The 19,602-nt window shown below is 39.2% G+C and overlaps 18 non-coding genes across 18 annotated transcripts; all 18 read right to left on the bottom strand.

Annotated features, from left to right (window-relative positions):
* Positions 1-3: 3 nt before the first annotated feature.
* On the bottom strand, positions 4-75 carry TRNAE-CUC (transfer RNA glutamic acid (anticodon CUC)). Its single transcript has one exon. It is a non-coding gene; the product is annotated as a tRNA-Glu (tRNA).
* Positions 76-957: 882 nt separating this feature from the next.
* On the bottom strand, positions 958-1,029 carry TRNAE-CUC (transfer RNA glutamic acid (anticodon CUC)). Its single transcript has one exon. It is a non-coding gene; the product is annotated as a tRNA-Glu (tRNA).
* Positions 1,030-1,895: 866 nt separating this feature from the next.
* TRNAE-CUC (transfer RNA glutamic acid (anticodon CUC)) lies at positions 1,896-1,967 on the bottom strand. Its single transcript has one exon. It is a non-coding gene; the product is annotated as a tRNA-Glu (tRNA).
* A 1,310-nt stretch (positions 1,968-3,277) lies between these two features.
* Positions 3,278-3,349, bottom strand: TRNAE-CUC (transfer RNA glutamic acid (anticodon CUC)). Its single transcript has one exon. It is a non-coding gene; the product is annotated as a tRNA-Glu (tRNA).
* A 1,836-nt stretch (positions 3,350-5,185) lies between these two features.
* On the bottom strand, positions 5,186-5,257 carry TRNAE-CUC (transfer RNA glutamic acid (anticodon CUC)). Its single transcript has one exon. It is a non-coding gene; the product is annotated as a tRNA-Glu (tRNA).
* An 877-nt stretch (positions 5,258-6,134) lies between these two features.
* Positions 6,135-6,206, bottom strand: TRNAE-CUC (transfer RNA glutamic acid (anticodon CUC)). The gene has a single exon. It is a non-coding gene; the product is annotated as a tRNA-Glu (tRNA).
* Positions 6,207-7,088: 882 nt separating this feature from the next.
* Positions 7,089-7,160, bottom strand: TRNAE-CUC (transfer RNA glutamic acid (anticodon CUC)). Its single transcript has one exon. It is a non-coding gene; the product is annotated as a tRNA-Glu (tRNA).
* An 876-nt stretch (positions 7,161-8,036) lies between these two features.
* Positions 8,037-8,108, bottom strand: TRNAE-CUC (transfer RNA glutamic acid (anticodon CUC)). Its single transcript has one exon. It is a non-coding gene; the product is annotated as a tRNA-Glu (tRNA).
* Positions 8,109-8,990: 882 nt separating this feature from the next.
* Positions 8,991-9,062, bottom strand: TRNAE-CUC (transfer RNA glutamic acid (anticodon CUC)). The gene has a single exon. It is a non-coding gene; the product is annotated as a tRNA-Glu (tRNA).
* Positions 9,063-9,939: 877 nt separating this feature from the next.
* TRNAE-CUC (transfer RNA glutamic acid (anticodon CUC)) lies at positions 9,940-10,011 on the bottom strand. Its single transcript has one exon. It is a non-coding gene; the product is annotated as a tRNA-Glu (tRNA).
* An 882-nt stretch (positions 10,012-10,893) lies between these two features.
* On the bottom strand, positions 10,894-10,965 carry TRNAE-CUC (transfer RNA glutamic acid (anticodon CUC)). Its single transcript has one exon. It is a non-coding gene; the product is annotated as a tRNA-Glu (tRNA).
* An 867-nt stretch (positions 10,966-11,832) lies between these two features.
* TRNAE-CUC (transfer RNA glutamic acid (anticodon CUC)) lies at positions 11,833-11,904 on the bottom strand. Its single transcript has one exon. It is a non-coding gene; the product is annotated as a tRNA-Glu (tRNA).
* Positions 11,905-12,764: 860 nt separating this feature from the next.
* TRNAE-CUC (transfer RNA glutamic acid (anticodon CUC)) lies at positions 12,765-12,836 on the bottom strand. Its single transcript has one exon. It is a non-coding gene; the product is annotated as a tRNA-Glu (tRNA).
* Positions 12,837-14,615: 1,779 nt separating this feature from the next.
* TRNAE-CUC (transfer RNA glutamic acid (anticodon CUC)) lies at positions 14,616-14,687 on the bottom strand. Its single transcript has one exon. It is a non-coding gene; the product is annotated as a tRNA-Glu (tRNA).
* Positions 14,688-15,543: 856 nt separating this feature from the next.
* Positions 15,544-15,615, bottom strand: TRNAE-CUC (transfer RNA glutamic acid (anticodon CUC)). The gene has a single exon. It is a non-coding gene; the product is annotated as a tRNA-Glu (tRNA).
* Positions 15,616-16,469: 854 nt separating this feature from the next.
* TRNAE-CUC (transfer RNA glutamic acid (anticodon CUC)) lies at positions 16,470-16,541 on the bottom strand. The gene has a single exon. It is a non-coding gene; the product is annotated as a tRNA-Glu (tRNA).
* An 848-nt stretch (positions 16,542-17,389) lies between these two features.
* TRNAE-CUC (transfer RNA glutamic acid (anticodon CUC)) lies at positions 17,390-17,461 on the bottom strand. Its single transcript has one exon. It is a non-coding gene; the product is annotated as a tRNA-Glu (tRNA).
* An 860-nt stretch (positions 17,462-18,321) lies between these two features.
* Positions 18,322-18,393, bottom strand: TRNAE-CUC (transfer RNA glutamic acid (anticodon CUC)). The gene has a single exon. It is a non-coding gene; the product is annotated as a tRNA-Glu (tRNA).
* Between the last annotated feature and the right edge of the window lie 1,209 nt (positions 18,394-19,602).

Below are 19,602 nucleotides of genomic sequence, written 5' to 3'. Positions count from 1 at the left end.
GCATTCCCATACCGGGAGTCGAACCCGGGCCGCCTGGGTGAGAACCAGGAATCCTAACCGCTAGACCATATGGGAAATGTTGTGCTGTGTAGTCGATGATGTGGAAAAAAAGAACTTTATTTCTTTGAGTAAGCAACTTCTGCATGTTTGCAACAGAAACTTTCCTTGTTAGCACAATAGGTGGCGCGTCAATCTCAAACTCTTAAGGTCATGATTGTGATCCTCACATGTGGCCCTTTTCTTTGGAGATTTTGTCTCCATTTTGTCTCCATTTTGTCTCCATCTTGTCTAGAGAGCCACATTTGTTTCCACTGAGTACCAAAAATCAACAATAATATGTTGAGGGGTTTGAGTCTCTTGACACCAAGTATTTGGAAGTTGAAGGTAAGAATGATTTCCGATATGAGCTCAAATGGCTTTTCGTGCAAAAGAATGGAATGAATGGCTAAAAGCTCTTGTGGTCAGCATTTTTCGCTGCAAAGAGCAATTTTAATCTAAACTAACTTTGTCTGCAAGGTATGTGTCGACCTTTGAATGCAGGAACTATTGCAGAAAAAAGTGGCAGTCCCCTATCAGGAATTGAACCAGTAAACTAAGAAAACTGCTTGCTAATTAATATGGGATATTCCACAGAGTTGCAGAAAACATATAGGGTTTTAAAAAAAAAAAAAAAAGAGTGTTGCCTTCACTAAAAAGCTGTTTTTCATTTTAGTAGTTGAATCCTGCCTCATTTGAGCTGGAGTTAACAGGTCAATTCAATATACTGAAGATTGTAAGTTTTTTCCTCAGACGGTATGTAGTTTACTCATTATCTTTCGCAGGAGAGCCTAGAAACTTTACCATTCAGTTCCAATATTCTATGGATAAGTAAGGAAATTTTAGGTCAAATGACAGGCCACAATGGCCAACCAATGGCGTCGGCCTTTGAATGTCGAAACAAGCACAGAAAAATTTGCATTCCCATACCGGGAGTCGAACCCGGGCCGCCTGGGTGAGAACCAGGAATCCTAACCGCTAGACCATATGGGAAATGTTGTGCTGTGTAGTCGATGATGTGGAAAAAAAGAACTTTATTTCTTTGAGTAAGCAACTTCTGCATGTTTGCAACAGAAGCTTTCCTTGTTAGCACAATAGGTGGCGCGTCAATCTCAAACTCTTAAGGTCATGATTGTGATCCTCACATGTGGCACTTTTCTTTGGAGATTTTGTCTCCATCTTGTCTAGAGAGCCACATTTGTTTCCACTGAGTACCAAAAATCAACAATAATATATCGAGGGGTTTGAGTCTCTTGACACCAAGAATTTGGAAGTCGAAGGTAAGAATGATTTCCGATATGAGCTCAAATGGCTTTTTGTGCAACAGAATGGAATGAATAGCTAAAAGCTCTTGTGGTAAGCATTTTTCGCTGCAAAGAGCAATTTTAATCTAAACTAACTTTGTCTGCAAGGTATGTGTCGACCTTTGAATGCAGGAACTATTGCAGAAAAAAGTGGCAGTCCCCTATCAGGAATTGAACCAGTAAACTAAGAAAACTGCTTGCTAATTAATATGGGATATTCCACAGAGTTGCAGAAAACATATAGGGTTTTAAAAAAAAAAAAAAAAAAAAAAAAAAAAAAAAAGAGTGTTGCCTTCACTAAAAAGCTGTTTTTCATTTTAGTAGTTGAATCCTGCCTCATTTGAGCTGGAGTTAACAGGTCAATTCAATATACTGAAGATTGTAAGTTTTTTCCTCAGACGGTATGTAGTTTACTCATTATCTTTCGCAGGAGAGCCGAGAAACTTTACCATTCAGTTCCAATATTCTATGGATAAGTAAGGAAATTTTAGGTCAAATGACAGGCCACAATGGCGACGGCCTTTGAATGTCGAAACAAGCACAGAAAAATTTGCATTCCCATACCGGGAGTCGAACCCGGGCCACCTGGGTGAGAACCAGGAATCCTAACCGCTAGACCATATGGGAAATGTTGTGCTGTGTAGTCGATGATGTGGAAAAAAAGAACTTTATTTCTTTGAGTAAGCAACTTCTGCACGTTTGCAACAGAAGCTTTCCTTGTTAGCACAATAGGTGGCGTGTCAATCTCAAACTCTTAGGGTATGTGCGCACGTTGCTTTTTACCTGCTTTTTACCTGCTTTTTTGCTGCTTTTTCTTCTGCGCTGTTTAATGCCAAAATGGATGTGTTCTTCTATTCAAGCAAAGTCTATGGGAATTTGGGTTTCTTGTTCACACTATGTTGTTCAAAATGCTGCCTTTTTGTGGCAGAACTTTGGTCAAAAACTCAGCTTTGCAGTGCAAAACCCAAATGGCAAAAACAATTGACATGTTGCTTCTTTGAAAAGCTGAGTTTTTGACCAAAGTTCTGCCTCAAAAAGGCAGCATTTTGAACAACATAGTGTGAACAAGAAACCCAAATTCCCATAGACTTTGCTTGAATAGAAGAACACATCCATTTTGGCATTAAACAGCGCAGAAGAAAAAGCAGCAAAAAAGCAGGTAAAAAGCAGGTAAAAAGCAACGTGCGCACATACCCTTAAGGTCATGATTGTGATCCTCACATGTGGCACTTTTCTTTGGAGATTTTGTCTCCATCTTGTCTAGAGAGCCACATTTGTTTCCACTGAGTACCAAAAATCAACAATAATATATCGAGGGGTTTGAGTCTCTTGACACCAAGAATTTGGAAGTCGAAGGTAAGAATGATTTCCGATATGAGCTCAAATGGCTTTTTGTGCAACAGAATGGAATGAATAGCTAAAAGCTCTTGTGGTCAGCATTTTTCGCTGCAAAGAGCAATTTTAATCTAAACTAACTTTGTCTGCAAGGTATGTGTCGACCTTTGAATGCAGGAACTATTGCAGAAAAAAGTGGCAGTCCCCTATCAGGAATTGAACCAGTAAACTAAGAAAACTGCTTGCTAATTAATATGGGATATTCCACAGAGTTGCAGAAAACATATAGGGTTTTAAAAAAAAAAAAAAAAAAAAAAAAGAGTGTTGCCTTCACTAAAAAGCTGTTTTTCATTTTAGTAGTTGAATCCTGCCTCATTTGAGCTGGAGTTAACAGGTCAATTCAATATACTGAAGATTGTAAGTTTTTTCCTCAGACAGTACGTAGTTTATTCATTATCTTTGGCAGGAGAGCCTAGAAACTTTACCATTCAGTTCCAATATTCTATGGATAAGTAAGGAAATTTTAGGTCAAATGACAGGCCACAATGGCCAAACAATTGCGTCGGCCTTTGAATGTCGAAACAAGCACAGAAAAATTTGCATTCCCATACCGGGAGTCGAACCCGGGCCGCCTGGGTGAGAACCAGGAATCCTAACCGCTAGACCATATGGGAAATGTTGTGCTGTGTAGTCGATGATGTGGAAAAAAAGAACTTTATTTCTTTGAGTAAGCAACTTCTGCACGTTTGCAACAGAAGCTTTCCTTGTTAGCACAATAGGTGGCGCGTCAATCTCAAACTCTTAAGGTCATGATTGTGATCCTCACATGTGGCCCTTTTCTTTGGAGATTTTGTCTCCATTTTGTCTCCATTTTGTCTCCATCTTGTCTAGAGAGCCACATTTGTTTCCACTGAGTACCAAAAATCAACAATAATATGTTGAGGGGTTTGAGTCTCTTGACACCAAGTATTTGGAAGTTGAAGGTAAGAATGATTTCCGATATGAGCTCAAATGGCTTTTCGTGCAAAAGAATGGAATGAATGGCTAAAAGCTCTTGTGGTCAGCATTTTTCGCTGCAAAGAGCAATTTTAATCTAAACTAACTTTGTCTGCAAGGTATGTGTCGACCTTTGAATGCAGGAACTATTGCAGAAAAAAGTGGCACTCCCCTATCAGGAATTGAACCAGTAAACTAAGAAAACTGCTTGCTAATTAATATGGGATATTCCACAGAGTTGCAGAAAACATATAGGGTTTTAAAAAAAAAAAAAAAAGAGTGTTGCCTTCACTAAAAAGCTGTTTTTCATTTTAGTAGTTGAATCCTGCCTCATTTGAGCTGGAGTTAACAGGTCAATTCAATATACTGAAGATTGTAAGTTTTTTCCTCAGACGGTATGTAGTTTACTCATTATCTTTCGCAGGAGAGCCTAGAAACTTTACCATTCAGTTCCAATATTCTATGGATAAGTAAGGAAATTTTAGGTCAAATGACAGGCCACAATGGCCAACCAATGGCGTCGGCCTTTGAATGTCGAAACAAGCACAGAAAAATTTGCATTCCCATACCGGGAGTCGAGCCCGGGCCGCCTGGGTGAGAACCAGGAATCCTAACCGCTAGACCATATGGGAAATGTTGTGCTGTGTGGTCGATGATGTGGAAAAAAAGAACTTTATTTCTTTGAGTAAGCAACTTCTGCACGTTTGCAACAGAAGCTTTCCTTGTTAGCACAATAGGTGGCGCGTCAATCTCAAACTCTTAAGGTCATGATTGTGATCCTCACATGTGGCCCTTTTCTTTGGAGATTTTGTCTCCATTTTGTCTCCATTTTGTCTCCATCTTGTCTAGAGAGCCACATTTGTTTCCACTGAGTACCAAAAATCAACAATAATATGTTGAGGGGTTTGAGTCTCTTGACACCAAGTATTTGGAAGTTGAAGGTAAGAATGATTTCCGATATGAGCTCAAATGGCTTTTCGTGCAAAAGAATGGAATGAATGGCTAAAAGCTCTTGTGGTCAGCATTTTTCGCTGCAAAGAGCAATTTTAATCTAAACTAACTTTGTCTGCAAGGTATGTGTCGACCTTTGAATGCAGGAACTATTGCAGAAAAAAGTGGCACTCCCCTATCAGGAATTGAACCAGTAAACTAAGAAAACTGCTTGCTAATTAATATGGGATATTCCACAGAGTTGCAGAAAACATATAGGGTTTTAAAAAAAAAAAAAAAAGAGTGTTGCCTTCACTAAAAAGCTGTTTTTCATTTTAGTAGTTGAATCCTGCCTCATTTGAGCTGGAGTTAACAGGTCAATTCAATATACTGAAGATTGTAAGTTTTTTCCTCAGACGGTATGTAGTTTACTCATTATCTTTCGCAGGAGAGCCTAGAAACTTTACCATTCAGTTCCAATATTCTATGGATAAGTAAGGAAATTTTAGGTCAAATGACAGGCCACAATGGCCAACCAATGGCGTCGGCCTTTGAATGTCGAAACAAGCACAGAAAAATTTGCATTCCCATACCGGGAGTCGAACCCGGGCCGCCTGGGTGAGAACCAGGAATCCTAACCGCTAGACCATATGGGAAATGTTGTGCTGTGTAGTCGATGATGTGGAAAAAAAGAACTTTATTTCTTTGAGTAAGCAACTTCTGCATGTTTGCAACAGAAGCTTTCCTTGTTAGCACAATAGGTGGCGCGTCAATCTCAAACTCTTAAGGTCATGATTGTGATCCTCACATGTGGCACTTTTCTTTGGAGATTTTGTCTCCATCTTGTCTAGAGAGCCACATTTGTTTCCACTGAGTACCAAAAATCAACAATAATATATCGAGGGGTTTGAGTCTCTTGACACCAAGAATTTGGAAGTCGAAGGTAAGAATGATTTCCGATATGAGCTCAAATGGCTTTTTGTGCAACAGAATGGAATGAATAGCTAAAAGCTCTTGTGGTCAGCATTTTTCGCTGCAAAGAGCAATTTTAATCTAAACTAACTTTGTCTGCAAGGTATGTGTCGACCTTTGAATGCAGGAACTATTGCAGAAAAAAGTGGCAGTCCCCTATCAGGAATTGAACCAGTAAACTAAGAAAACTGCTTGCTAATTAATATGGGATATTCCACAGAGTTGCAGAAAACATATAGGGTTTTAAAAGAAAAAAAAAAAAAAAAAAAAAAAAAAAAGAGTGTTGCCTTCACTAAAAAGCTGTTTTTCATTTTAGTAGTTGAATCCTGCCTCATTTGAGCTGGAGTTAACAGGTCAATTCAATATACTGAAGATTGTAAGTTTTTTCCTCAGACGGTATGTAGTTTACTCATTATCTTTGGCAGGAGAGCCTAGAAACTTTACCATTCAGTTCCAATATTCTATGGATAAGTAAGGAAATTTTAGGTCAAATGACAGGCCACAATGGCCAAACAATTGCGTCGGCCTTTGAATGTCGAAACAAGCACAGAAAAATTTGCATTCCCATACCGGGAGTCGAACCCGGGCCGCCTGGGTGAGAACCAGGAATCCTAACCGCTAGACCATATGGGAAATGTTGTGCTGTGTAGTCGATGATGTGGAAAAAAAGAACTTTATTTCTTTGAGTAAGCAACTTCTGCACGTTTGCAACAGAAGCTTTCCTTGTTAGCACAATAGGTGGCGCGTCAATCTCAAACTCTTAAGGTCATGATTGTGATCCTCACATGTGGCCCTTTTCTTTGGAGATTTTGTCTCCTTTTTGTCTCCATTTTGTCTCCATCTTGTCTAGAGAGCCACATTTGTTTCCACTGAGTACCAAAAATCAACAATAATATGTTGAGGGGTTTGAGTCTCTTGACACCAAGTATTTGGAAGTTGAAGGTAAGAATGATTTCCGATATGAGCTCAAATGGCTTTTCGTGCAAAAGAATGGAATGAATGGCTAAAAGCTCTTGTGGTCAGCATTTTTCGCTGCAAAGAGCAATTTTAATCTAAACTAACTTTGTCTGCAAGGTATGTGTCGACCTTTGAATGCAGGAACTATTGCAGAAAAAAGTGGCACTCCCCTATCAGGAATTGAACCAGTAAACTAAGAAAACTGCTTGCTAATTAATATGGGATATTCCACAGAGTTGCAGAAAACATATAGGGTTTTAAAAAAAAAAAAAAAAGAGTGTTGCCTTCACTAAAAAGCTGTTTTTCATTTTAGTAGTTGAATCCTGCCTCATTTGAGCTGGAGTTAACAGGTCAATTCAATATACTGAAGATTGTAAGTTTTTTCCTCAGACGGTATGTAGTTTACTCATTATCTTTCGCAGGAGAGCCTAGAAACTTTACCATTCAGTTCCAATATTCTATGGATAAGTAAGGAAATTTTAGGTCAAATGACAGGCCACAATGGCCAACCAATGGCGTCGGCCTTTGAATGTCGAAACAAGCACAGAAAAATTTGCATTCCCATACCGGGAGTCGAACCCGGGCCGCCTGGGTGAGAACCAGGAATCCTAACCGCTAGACCATATGGGAAATGTTGTGCTGTGTAGTCGATGATGTGGAAAAAAAGAACTTTATTTCTTTGAGTAAGCAACTTCTGCATGTTTGCAACAGAAGCTTTCCTTGTTAGCACAATAGGTGGCGCGTCAATCTCAAACTCTTAAGGTCATGATTGTGATCCTCACATGTGGCACTTTTCTTTGGAGATTTTGTCTCCATCTTGTCTAGAGAGCCACATTTGTTTCCACTGAGTACCAAAAATCAACAATAATATATCGAGGGGTTTGAGTCTCTTGACACCAAGAATTTGGAAGTCGAAGGTAAGAATGATTTCCGATATGAGCTCAAATGGCTTTTTGTGCAACAGAATGGAATGAATAGCTAAAAGCTCTTGTGGTCAGCATTTTTCGCTGCAAAGAGCAATTTTAATCTAAACTAACTTTGTCTGCAAGGTATGTGTCGACCTTTGAATGCAGGAACTATTGCAGAAAAAAGTGGCAGTCCCCTATCAGGAATTGAACCAGTAAACTAAGAAAACTGCTTGCTAATTAATATGGGATATTCCACAGAGTTGCAGAAAACATATAGGGTTTTAAAAGAAAAAAAAAAAAAAAAAAAAAAAAAAAGAGTGTTGCCTTCACTAAAAAGCTGTTTTTCATTTTAGTAGTTGAATCCTGCCTCATTTGAGCTGGAGTTAACAGGTCAATTCAATATACTGAAGATTGTAAGTTTTTTCCTCAGACGGTATGTAGTTTACTCATTATCTTTGGCAGGAGAGCCTAGAAACTTTACCATTCAGTTCCAATATTCTATGGATAAGTAAGGAAATTTTAGGTCAAATGACAGGCCACAATGGCCAAACAATTGCGTCGGCCTTTGAATGTCGAAACAAGCACAGAAAAATTTGCATTCCCATACCGGGAGTCGAACCCGGGCCGCCTGGGTGAGAACCAGGAATCCTAACCGCTAGACCATATGGGAAATGTTGTGCTGTGTAGTCGATGATGTGGAAAAAAAGAACTTTATTTCTTTGAGTAAGCAACTTCTGCACGTTTGCAACAGAAGCTTTCCTTGTTAGCACAATAGGTGGCGCGTCAATCTCAAACTCTTAAGGTCATGATTGTGATCCTCACATGTGGCCCTTTTCTTTGGAGATTTTGTCTCCTTTTTGTCTCCATTTTGTCTCCATCTTGTCTAGAGAGCCACATTTGTTTCCACTGAGTACCAAAAATCAACAATAATATGTTGAGGGGTTTGAGTCTCTTGACACCAAGTATTTGGAAGTTGAAGGTAAGAATGATTTCCGATATGAGCTCAAATGGCTTTTCGTGCAAAAGAATGGAATGAATGGCTAAAAGCTCTTGTGGTCAGCATTTTTCGCTGCAAAGAGCAATTTTAATCTAAACTAACTTTGTCTGCAAGGTATGTGTCGACCTTTGAATGCAGGAACTATTGCAGAAAAAAGTGGCACTCCCCTATCAGGAATTGAACCAGTAAACTAAGAAAACTGCTTGCTAATTAATATGGGATATTCCACAGAGTTGCAGAAAACATATAGGGTTTTAAAAAAAAAAAAAAAAGAGGGTTGCCTTCACTAAAAAGCTGTTTTTCATTTTAGTAGTTGAATCCTGCCTCATTTGAGCTGGAGTTAACAGGTCAATTCAATATACGGAAGATTGTAAGTTTTTTCCTCAGACGGTATGTAGTTTACTCATTATCTTTCGCAGGAGAGCCTAGAAACTTTACCATTCAGTTCCAATATTCTATGGATAAGTAAGGAAATTTTAGGTCAAATGACAGGCCACAATGGCCAACCAATGGCATCGGCCTTTGAATGTCGAAACAAGCACAGAAAAATTTGCATTCCCATACCGGGAGTCGAACCCGGGCCGCCTGGGTGAGAACCAGGAATCCTAACCGCTAGACCATATGGGAAATGTTGTGCTGTGTAGTCGATGATGTGGAAAAAAAGAACTTTATTTCTTTGAGTAAGCAACCTCTGCACGTTTGCAACAGAAGCTTTCCTTGTTAGCACAATAGGTGGCGCGTCAATCTCAAACTCTTAAGGTCATGATTGTGATCCTCACATGTGGCACTTTTCTTTGGAGATTTTGTCTCCATCTTGTCTAGAGAGCCACATTTGTTTCCACTGAGTACCAAAAATCAACAATAATATATCGAGGGGTTTGAGTCTCTTGACACCAAGAATTTGGAAGTCGAAGGTAAGAATGATTTCCGATATGAGCTCAAATGGCTTTTTGTGCAACAGAATGGAATGAATAGCTAAAAGCTCTTGTGGTCAGCATTTTTCGCTGCAAAGAGCAATTTTAATCTAAACTAACTTTGTCTGCAAGGTATGTGTCGACCTTTGAATGCAGGAACTATTGCAGAAAAAAGTGGCAGTCCCCTATCAGGAATTGAACCAGTAAACTAAGAAAACTGCTTGCTAATTAATATGGGATATTCCACAGAGTTGCAGAAAACATATAGGGTTTTAAAAGAAAAAAAAAAAAAAAAAAAAAAAAAAAAGAGTGTTGCCTTCACTAAAAAGCTGTTTTTCATTTTAGTAGTTGAATCCTGCCTCATTTGAGCTGGAGTTAACAGGTCAATTCAATATACTGAAGATTGTAAGTTTTTTCCTCAGACGGTATGTAGTTTACTCATTATCTTTGGCAGGAGAGCCTAGAAACTTTACCATTCAGTTCCAATATTCTATGGATAAGTAAGGAAATTTTAGGTCAAATGACAGGCCACAATGGCCAAACAATTGCGTCGGCCTTTGAATGTCGAAACAAGCACAGAAAAATTTGCATTCCCATACCGGGAGTCGAACCCGGGCCGCCTGGGTGAGAACCAGGAATCCTAACCGCTAGACCATATGGGAAATGTTGTGCTGTGTAGTCGATGATGTGGAAAAAAAGAACTTTATTTCTTTGAGTAAGCAACTTCTGCACGTTTGCAACAGAAGCTTTCCTTGTTAGCACAATAGGTGGCGCGTCAATCTCAAACTCTTAAGGTCATGATTGTGATCCTCACATGTGGCCCTTTTCTTTGGAGATTTTGTCTCCTTTTTGTCTCCATTTTGTCTCCATCTTGTCTAGAGAGCCACATTTGTTTCCACTGAGTACCAAAAATCAACAATAATATGTTGAGGGGTTTGAGTCTCTTGACACCAAGTATTTGGAAGTTGAAGGTAAGAATGATTTCCGATATGAGCTCAAATGGCTTTTCGTGCAAAAGAATGGAATGAATGGCTAAAAGCTCTTGTGGTCAGCATTTTTCGCTGCAAAGAGCAATTTTAATCTAAACTAACTTTGTCTGCAAGGTATGTGTCGACCTTTGAATGCAGGAACTATTGCAGAAAAAAGTGGCACTCCCCTATCAGGAATTGAACCAGTAAACTAAGAAAACTGCTTGCTAATTAATATGGGATATTCCACAGAGTTGCAGAAAACATATAGGGTTTTAAAAAAAAAAAAAAAAGAGGGTTGCCTTCACTAAAAAGCTGTTTTTCATTTTAGTAGTTGAATCCTGCCTCATTTGAGCTGGAGTTAACAGGTCAATTCAATATACGGAAGATTGTAAGTTTTTTCCTCAGACGGTATGTAGTTTACTCATTATCTTTCGCAGGAGAGCCTAGAAACTTTACCATTCAGTTCCAATATTCTATGGATAAGTAAGGAAATTTTAGGTCAAATGACAGGCCACAATGGCCAACCAATGGCATCGGCCTTTGAATGTCGAAACAAGCACAGAAAAATTTGCATTCCCATACCGGGAGTCGAACCCGGGCCGCCTGGGTGAGAACCAGGAATCCTAACCGCTAGACCATATGGGAAATGTTGTGCTGTGTAGTCGATGATGTGGAAAAAAAGAACTTTATTTCTTTGAGTAAGCAACCTCTGCACGTTTGCAACAGAAGCTTTCCTTGTTAGCACAATAGGTGGCGCGTCAATCTCAAACTCTTAAGGTCATGATTGTGATCCTCACATGTGGCACTTTTCTTTGGAGATTTTGTCTCCATCTTGTCTAGAGAGCCACATTTGTTTCCACTGAGTACCAAAAATCAACAATAATATATCGAGGGGTTTGAGTCTCTTGACACCAAGAATTTGGAAGTCGAAGGTAAGAATGATTTCCGATATGAGCTCAAATGGCTTTTTGTGCAACAGAATGGAATGAATAGCTAAAAGCTCTTGTGGTCAGCATTTTTCGCTGCAAAGAGCAATTTTAATCTAAACTAACTTTGTCTGCAAGGTATGTGTCGACCTTTGAATGCAGGAACTATTGCAGAAAAAAGTGGCAGTCCCCTATCAGGAATTGAACCAGTAAACTAAGAAAACTGCTTGCTAATTAATATGGGATATTCCACAGAGTTGCAGAAAACATATAGGGTTTTAAAAAAAAAAAAAAAAAAAAAAAGAGTGTTGCCTTCACTAAAAAGCTGTTTTTCATTTTAGTAGTTGAATCCTGCCTCATTTGAGCTGGAGTTAACAGGTCAATTCAATATACTGAAGATTGTAAGTTTTTTCCTCAGACGGTATGTAGTTTACTCATTATCTTTGGCAGGAGAGCCTAGAAACTTTACCATTCAGTTCCAATATTCTATGGATAAGTAAGGAAATTTTAGGTCAAATGACAGGCCACAATGGCCAAACAATTGCGTCGGCCTTTGAATGTCGAAACAAGCACAGAAAAATTTGCATTCCCATACCGGGAGTCGAACCCGGGCCGCCTGGGTGAGAACCAGGAATCCTAACCGCTAGACCATATGGGAAATGTTGTGCTGTGTAGTCGATGATGTGGAAAAAAAGAACTTTATTTCTTTGAGTAAGCAACTTCTGCACGTTTGCAACAGAAGCTTTCCTTGTTAGCACAATAGGTGGCGCGTCAATCTCAAACTCTTAAGGTCATGATTGTGATCCTCACATGTGGCCCTTTTCTTTGGAGATTTTGTCTCCATCTTGTCTAGAGAGCCACATTTGTTTCCACTGAGTACCAAAAATCAACAATAATATGTTGAGGGGTTTGAGTCTCTTGACACCAAGTATTTGGAAGTTGAAGGTAAGAATGATTTCCGATATGAGCTCAAATGGCTTTTTGTGCAAAAGAATGGAATGAATGGCTAAAAGCTCTTGTGGTCAGCATTTTTCGCTGCAAAGAGCAATTTTAATCTAAACTAACTTTGTCTGCAAGGTATGTGTCGACCTTTGAATGCAGGAACTATTGCAGAAAAAAGTGGCACTCCCCTATCAGGAATTGAACCAGTAAACTAAGAAAACTGCTTGCTAATTAATATGGGATATTCCACAGAGTTGCAGAAAACATATAGGGTTTTAAAAAAAAAAAAAAAAGAGTGTTGCCTTCACTAAAAAGCTGTTTTTCATTTTAGTAGTTGAATCCTGCCTCATTTGAGCTGGAGTTAACAGGTCAATTCAATATACTGAAGATTGTAAGTTTTTTCCTCAGACGGTATGTAGTTTACTCATTATCTTTCGCAGGAGAGCCTAGAAACTTTACCATTCAGTTCCAATATTCTATGGATAAGTAAGGAAATTTTAGGTCAAATGACAGGCCACAATGGCCAACCAATGGCGTCGGACTTTGAATGTCGAAACAAGCACAGAAAAATTTGCATTCCCATACCGGGAGTCGAACCCGGGCCGCCTGGGTGAGAACCAGGAATCCTAACCGCTAGACCATATGGGAAATGTTGTGCTGTGTAGTCGATGATGTGGAAAAAAAGAACTTTATTTCTTTGAGTAAGCAACTTCTGCATGTTTGCAACAGAAACTTTCCTTGTTAGCACAATAGGTGGCGCGTCAATCTCAAACTCTTAAGGTCATGATTGTGATCCTCACATGTGGCACTTTTCTTTGGAGATTTTGTCTCCATCTTGTCTAGAGAGCCACATTTGTTTCCACTGAGTACCAAAAATCAACAATAATATATCGAGGGGTTTGAGTCTCTTGACACCAAGAATTTGGAAGTCGAAGGTAAGAATGATTTCCGATATGAGCTCAAATGGCTTTTTGTGCAACAGAATGGAATGAATAGCTAAAAGCTCTTGTGGTCAGCATTTTTCGCTGCAAAGAGCAATTTTATTCTAAACTAACTTTGTCTGCAAGGTATGTGTCGACCTTTGAATGCAGGAACTATTGCAGAAAAAAGTGGCAGTCCCCTATCAGGAATTGAACCAGTAAACTAAGAAAACTGCTTGCTAATTAATATGGGATATTCCACAGAGTTGCAGAAAACATATAGGGTTTTAAAAAAAAAAAAAAAGAGTGTTGCCTTCACTAAAAAGCTGTTTTTCATTTTAGTAGTTGAATCCTGCCTCATTTGAGCTGGAGTTAACAGGTCAATTCAATATACTGAAGATTGTAAGTTTTTTCCTCAGACGGTATGTAGTTTACTCATTATCTTTGGCAGCAGAGCCTAGAAACTTTACCATTCAGTTCCAATATTCTATGGATAAGTAAGGAAATTTTAGGTCAAATGACAGGCCACAATGGCGTCGGCCTTTGAATGTCGAAACAAGCACAGAACAATTTGCATTCCCATACCAGGAGTTGAACCCGGGCCGCCTGGGTGAGAACCAGGAATCCTAACCGCTAGACCATATGGGAAATGTTGTGCTGTGTAGTCGATGATGTGGAAAAAAAGAACTTTATTTCTTTGAGTAAGCAACTTCTGCACGTTTGCAACAGAAGCTTTCCTTGTTAGCACAATAGGTGGCGCGTCAATCTCAAACTCTTAAGGTCATGATTGTGATCCTCACATGTGGCCCTTTTCTTTGGAGATTTTGTCTCCATCTTGTCTAGAGAGCCACATTTGTTTCCACTGAGTACCAAAAATCAACAATAATATATTGAGGGGTTTGAGTCTCTTGACACCAAGAATTTGGAAGTCGAAGGTAAGAATGATTTCCGATATGAGCTCAAATGGCTTTTTGTGCAACAGAATGGAATGAATAGCTAAAAGCTCTTGTGGTCAGCATTTTTCGCTGCAAAGAGCAATTTTAATCTAAACTAACTTTGTCTGCAAGGTATGTGTCGACCTTTGAATGCAGGAACTATTGCAGAAAAAAGTGGCAGTCCCCTATCAGGAATTGAACCAGTAAACTAAGAAAACTGCTTGCTAATTAATATGGGATATTCCACAGAGTTGCAGAAAACATATAGGGTTTTTAAAAAAAAAAAAAAGAGTGTTGCCTTAACTAAAAAGCTGTTTTTCATTTTAGTAGTTGAATCCTGCCTCATTTGAGCTGGAGTTAACAGGTCAATTCAATATACTGAAGATTGTAAGTTTTTTCCTCAGACGGTATGTAGTTTACTCATTATCTTTTGCAGGAGAGCCTAGAAACTTTACCTTTCAGTTCCAATATTCTATGGATAAGTAAGGAAATTTTAGGTCAAATGACAGGCCACAATGGCCAACCAATTGCGTCGGCCTTTGAATGTCAAAACAAGCACAGAAAAATTTGCATTCCCATACCGGGAGTCGAACCCGGGCCGCCTGGGTGAGAACCAGGAATCCTAACCGCTAGACCATATGGGAAATGTTGTTCTGTGTAGTCGATGATGTGGAAAAAGAGAACTTTATTTCTTTGAGTAAGCAACTTCTGCATGTTTGCAACAGAAGCTTTCCTTGTTAGCACAATAGGTGGCGCGTCAATCTCAAACTCTTAAGGTCATGATTGTGATCCTCACATGTGGCACTTTTCTTTGGAGATTTTGTCTCCATCTTGTCTAGAGAGCCACATTTGTTTCCACTGAGTACCAAAAATCAACAATAATATATCGAGGGGTTTGAGTCTCTTGACACCAAGAATTTGGAAGTCGAAGGTAAGAATGATTTCCGATATGAGCTCAAATGGCTTTTTGTGCAACAGAATGGAATGAATAGCTAAAAGCTCTTGTGGTCAGCATTTTTCGCTGCAAAGAGCAATTTTATTCTAAACTAACTTTGTCTGCAAGGTATGTGTCGACCTTTGAATGCAGGAACTATTGCAGAAAAAAGTGGCAGTCCCCTATCAGGAATTGAACCAGTAAACTAAGAAAACTGCTTGCTAATTAATATGGGATATTCCACAGAGTTGCAGAAAACATATAGGGTTTTTAAAAAAAAAAGAGTGTTGCCTTCAGTAAAAAGCTGTTTTTCATTTTAGTAGTTGAATCCTGCCTCATTTGAGCTGGAGTTAACAGGTCAATTCAATATTCTGAAGATTGTAAGTTTTTTCCTCAGACGGTATGTAGTTTACTCATTTATCTTTCGCAGGAGAGCCTAGAAACTTTACCATTCAGTTCCAATATTCTATGGATAAGTAAGGAAATTTTAGGTCAAATGACAGGCCACAATGGCCAACCAATGGCGTCGGCCTTTGAATGTCGAAACAAGCACAGAAAAATTTGCATTCCCATACCGGGAGTCGAACCCGGGCCGCCTGGGTGAGAACCAGGAATCCTAACCGCTAGACCATATGGGAAATGTTGTGCTGTGTAGTCGATGATGTGGAAAAAAAGAACTTTATTTCTTTGAGTAAGCAACTTCTGCATGTTTGCAACAGAAGCTTTCCTTGTTAGCACAATAGGTGGCGCGTCAATCTCAAACTCTTAAGGTCATGATTGTGATCCTCACATGTGGCACTTTTCTTTGGAGATTTTGTCTCCATCTTGTCTAGAGAGCCACATTTGTTTCCACTGAGTACCAAAAATCAACAATAATATATCGAGGGGTTTGAGTCTCTTGACACCAAGAATTTGGAAGTCGAAGGTAAGAATGATTTCCGATATGAGCTCAAATGGCTTTTTGTGCAACAGAATGGAATGAATAGCTAAAAGCTCTTGTGGTCAGCATTTTTCGCTGCAAAGAGCAATTTTAATCTAAACTAACTTTGTCTGCAAGGTATGTGTCGACCTTTGAATGCAGGAACTATTGCAGAAAAAAGTGGCAGTCCCCTATCAGGAATTGAACCAGTAAACTAAGAAAACTGCTTGCTAATTAATATGGGTTATTCCACAGAGTTGCAGAAAACATATAGGGTTTTAAAAAAAAAAGAGTGTTGCCTTCACTAAAAAGCTGTTTTTCATTTTAGTAGTTGAATCCTGCCTCATTTGAGCTGGAGTTAACAGGTCAATTCAATATACTGAAGATTGTAAGTTTTTTCCTCAGACGGTATGTAGTTTACTCATTATCTTTGGCAGGAGAGCCTAGAAACTTTACCATTCAGTTCCAATATTCTATGGATAAGTAAGGAAATTTTAGGTCAAATGACAGGCCACAATGGCCAAACAATTGCGTCGGCCTTTGAATGTCGAAACAAGCACAGAAAAATTTGCATTCCCATACCGGGAGTCGAACCCGGGCCGCCTGGGTGAGAACCAGGAATCCTAACCGCTAGACCATATGGGAAATGTTGTGCTGTGTAGTCGATGATGTGGAAAAAAAGAACTTTATTTCTTTGAGTAAGCAACTTCTGCACGTTTGCAACAGAAGCTTTCCTTGTTAGCACAATAGGTGGCGCGTCAATCTCAAACTCTTAAGGTCATGATTGTGATCCTCACATGTGGCCCTTTTCTTTGGAGATTTTGTCTCCATCTTGTCTAGAGAGCCACATTTGTTTCCACTGAGTACCAAAAATCAACAATAATATATTGAGGGGTTTGAGTCTCTTGACACCAAGAATTTGGAAGTCGAAGGTAAGAATGATTTCCGATATGAGCTCAAATGGCTTTTTGTGCAACAGAATGGAATGAATAGCTAAAAGCTCTTGTGGTCAGCATTTTTCGCTACAAAGAGCAATTTTAATCTAAACTAACTTTGTCTGCAAGGTATGTGTCGACCTTTGAATGCAGGAACTATTGCAGAAAAAAGTGGCAGTCCCCTATCAGGAATTGAACCAGTAAACTAAGAAAACTGCTTGCTAATTAATATGGGATATTCCACAGAGTTGCAGAAAACATATAGGGTTTTAAAAAAAAAAAAAAAGAGTGTTGCCTTCACTAAAAAGCTGTTTTTCATTTTAGTAGTTGAATCCTGCCTCATTTGAGCTGGAGTTAACAGGTCAATTCAATATACTGAAGATTGTAAGTTTTTTCCTCAGACGGTATGTAGTTTACTCATTATCTTTGGCAGCAGAGCCTAGAAACTTTACCATTCAGTTCCAATATTCTATGGATAAGTAAGGAAATTTTAGGTCAAATGACAGGCCACAATGGCGTCGGCCTTTGAATGTCGAAACAAGCACAGAAAAATTTGCATTCCCATACCGGGAGTCGAACCCGGGCCGCCTGGGTGAGAACCAGGAATCCTAACCGCTAGACCATATGGGAAATGTTGTTCTGTGTAGTCGATGATGTGGAAAAAAAGAACTTTATTTCTTTGAGTAAGCAACTTCTGCATGTTTGCAACAGAAGCTTTCCTTGTTAGCACAATAGGTGGCGCGTCAATCTCAAACTCTTAAGGTCATGATTGTGATCCTCACATGTGGCACTTTTCTTTGGAGATTTTGTCTCCATCTTGTCTAGAGAGCCACATTTGTTTCCACTGAGTACCAAAAATCAACAATAATATATCGAGGGGTTTGAGTCTCTTGACACCAAGAATTTGGAAGTCGAAGGTAAGAATGATTTCCGATATGAGCTCAAATGGCTTTTTGTGCAACAGAATGGAATGAATAGCTAAAAGCTCTTGTGGTCAGCATTTTTCGCTGCACAGAGCAATTTTAATCTAAACTAACTTTGTCTGCAAGGTATGTGTCGACCTTTGAATGCAGGAACTATTGCAGAAAAAAGTGGCAGTCCCCTATCAGGAATTGAACCAGTAAACTAAGAAAACTGCTTGCTAATTAATATGGGATATTCCACAGAGTTGCAGAAAACATATAGGGTTTTTAAAAAAAAAAAAAAAGAGTGTTGCCTTCACTAAAAAGCTGTTTTTCATTTTAGTAGTTGAATCCTGCCTCATTTGAGCTGGAGTTAACAGGTCAATTCAATATACTGAAGATTGTAAGTTTTTTCCTCAGACGGTATGTAGTTTACTCATTATCTTTCGCAGGAGAGCCTAGAAACTTTACCATTCAGTTCCAATATTCTATGGATAAGTAAGGAAATTTTAGGTCAAATGACAGGCCACAATGGCCAAACAATTGCGTCGGCCTTTGAATGTCGAAACAAGCACAGAAAAATTTGCATTCCCATACCGGGAGTCGAACCCGGGCCGCCTGGGTGAGAACCAGGAATCCTAACCGCTAGACCATATGGGAAATGTTGTGCTGTGTAGTCGATGATGTGGAAAAAAAGAACTTTATTTCTTTGAGTAAGCAACTTCTGCACGTTTGCAACAGAAGCTTTCCTTGTTAGCACAATAGGTGGCGCGTCAATCTCAAACTCTTAAGGTCATGATTGTGATCCTCACATGTGGCCCTTTTCTTTGGAGATTTTGTCTCCATTTTGTCTCCATCTTGTCTAGAGAGCCACATTTGTTTCCACTGAGTACCAAAAATCAACAATAATATGTTGAGGGGTTTGAGTCTCTTGACACCAAGTATTTGGAAGTTGAAGGTAAGAATGATTTCCGATATGAGCTCAAATGGCTTTTTGTGCAAAAGAATGGAATGAATGGCTAAAAGCTCTTGTGGTCAGCATTTTTCGCTGCAAAGAGCAATTTTAATCTAAACTAACTTTGTCTGCAAGGTATGTGTCGACCTTTGAATGCAGGAACTATTGCAGAAAAAAGTGGCACTCCCCTATCAGGAATTGAACCAGTAAACTAAGAAAACTGCTTGCTAATTAATATGGGATATTCCACAGAGTTGCAGAAAACATATAGGGTTTTAAAAAAAAAAAAAAAAGAGTGTTGCCTTCACTAAAAAGCTGTTTTTCATTTTAGTAGTTGAATCCTGCCTCATTTGAGCTGGAGTTAACAGGTCAATTCAATATACTGAAGATTGTAAGTTTTTTCCTCAGACGGTATGTAGTTTACTCATTTATCTTTCGCAGGAGAGCCTAGAAACTTTACCATTCAGTTCCAATATTCTATGGATAAGTAAGGAAATTTTAGGTCAAATGACAGGCCACAATGGCCAACCAATGGCGTCGGCCTTTGAATGTCGAAACAAGCACAGAAAAATTTGCATTCCCATACCGGGAGTCGAACCCGGGCTGCCTGGGTGAGAACCAGGAATCCTAACCGCTAGACCATATGGGAAATGTTGTGCTGTGTAGTCGATGATGTGGAAAAAAAGAACTTTATTTCTTTGAGTAAGCAACTTCTGCATGTTTGCAACAGAAGCTTTCCTTGTTAGCACAATAGGTGGCGCGTCAATCTCAAACTCTTAAGGTCATGATTGTGATCCTCACATGTGGCACTTTTCTTTGGAGATTTTGTCTCCATCTTGTCTAGAGAGCCACATTTGTTTCCACTGAGTACCAAAAATCAACAATAATATATCGAGGGGTTTGAGTCTCTTGAC

This window comes from Anomaloglossus baeobatrachus, chromosome 4 (assembly GCF_048569485.1).
Source record: "Anomaloglossus baeobatrachus isolate aAnoBae1 chromosome 4, aAnoBae1.hap1, whole genome shotgun sequence".
In the NCBI taxonomy this organism is placed as follows: Eukaryota; Metazoa; Chordata; class Amphibia; order Anura; family Aromobatidae; genus Anomaloglossus; species Anomaloglossus baeobatrachus.
This window is presented reverse-complemented; position numbering and strand designations above follow the sequence as displayed.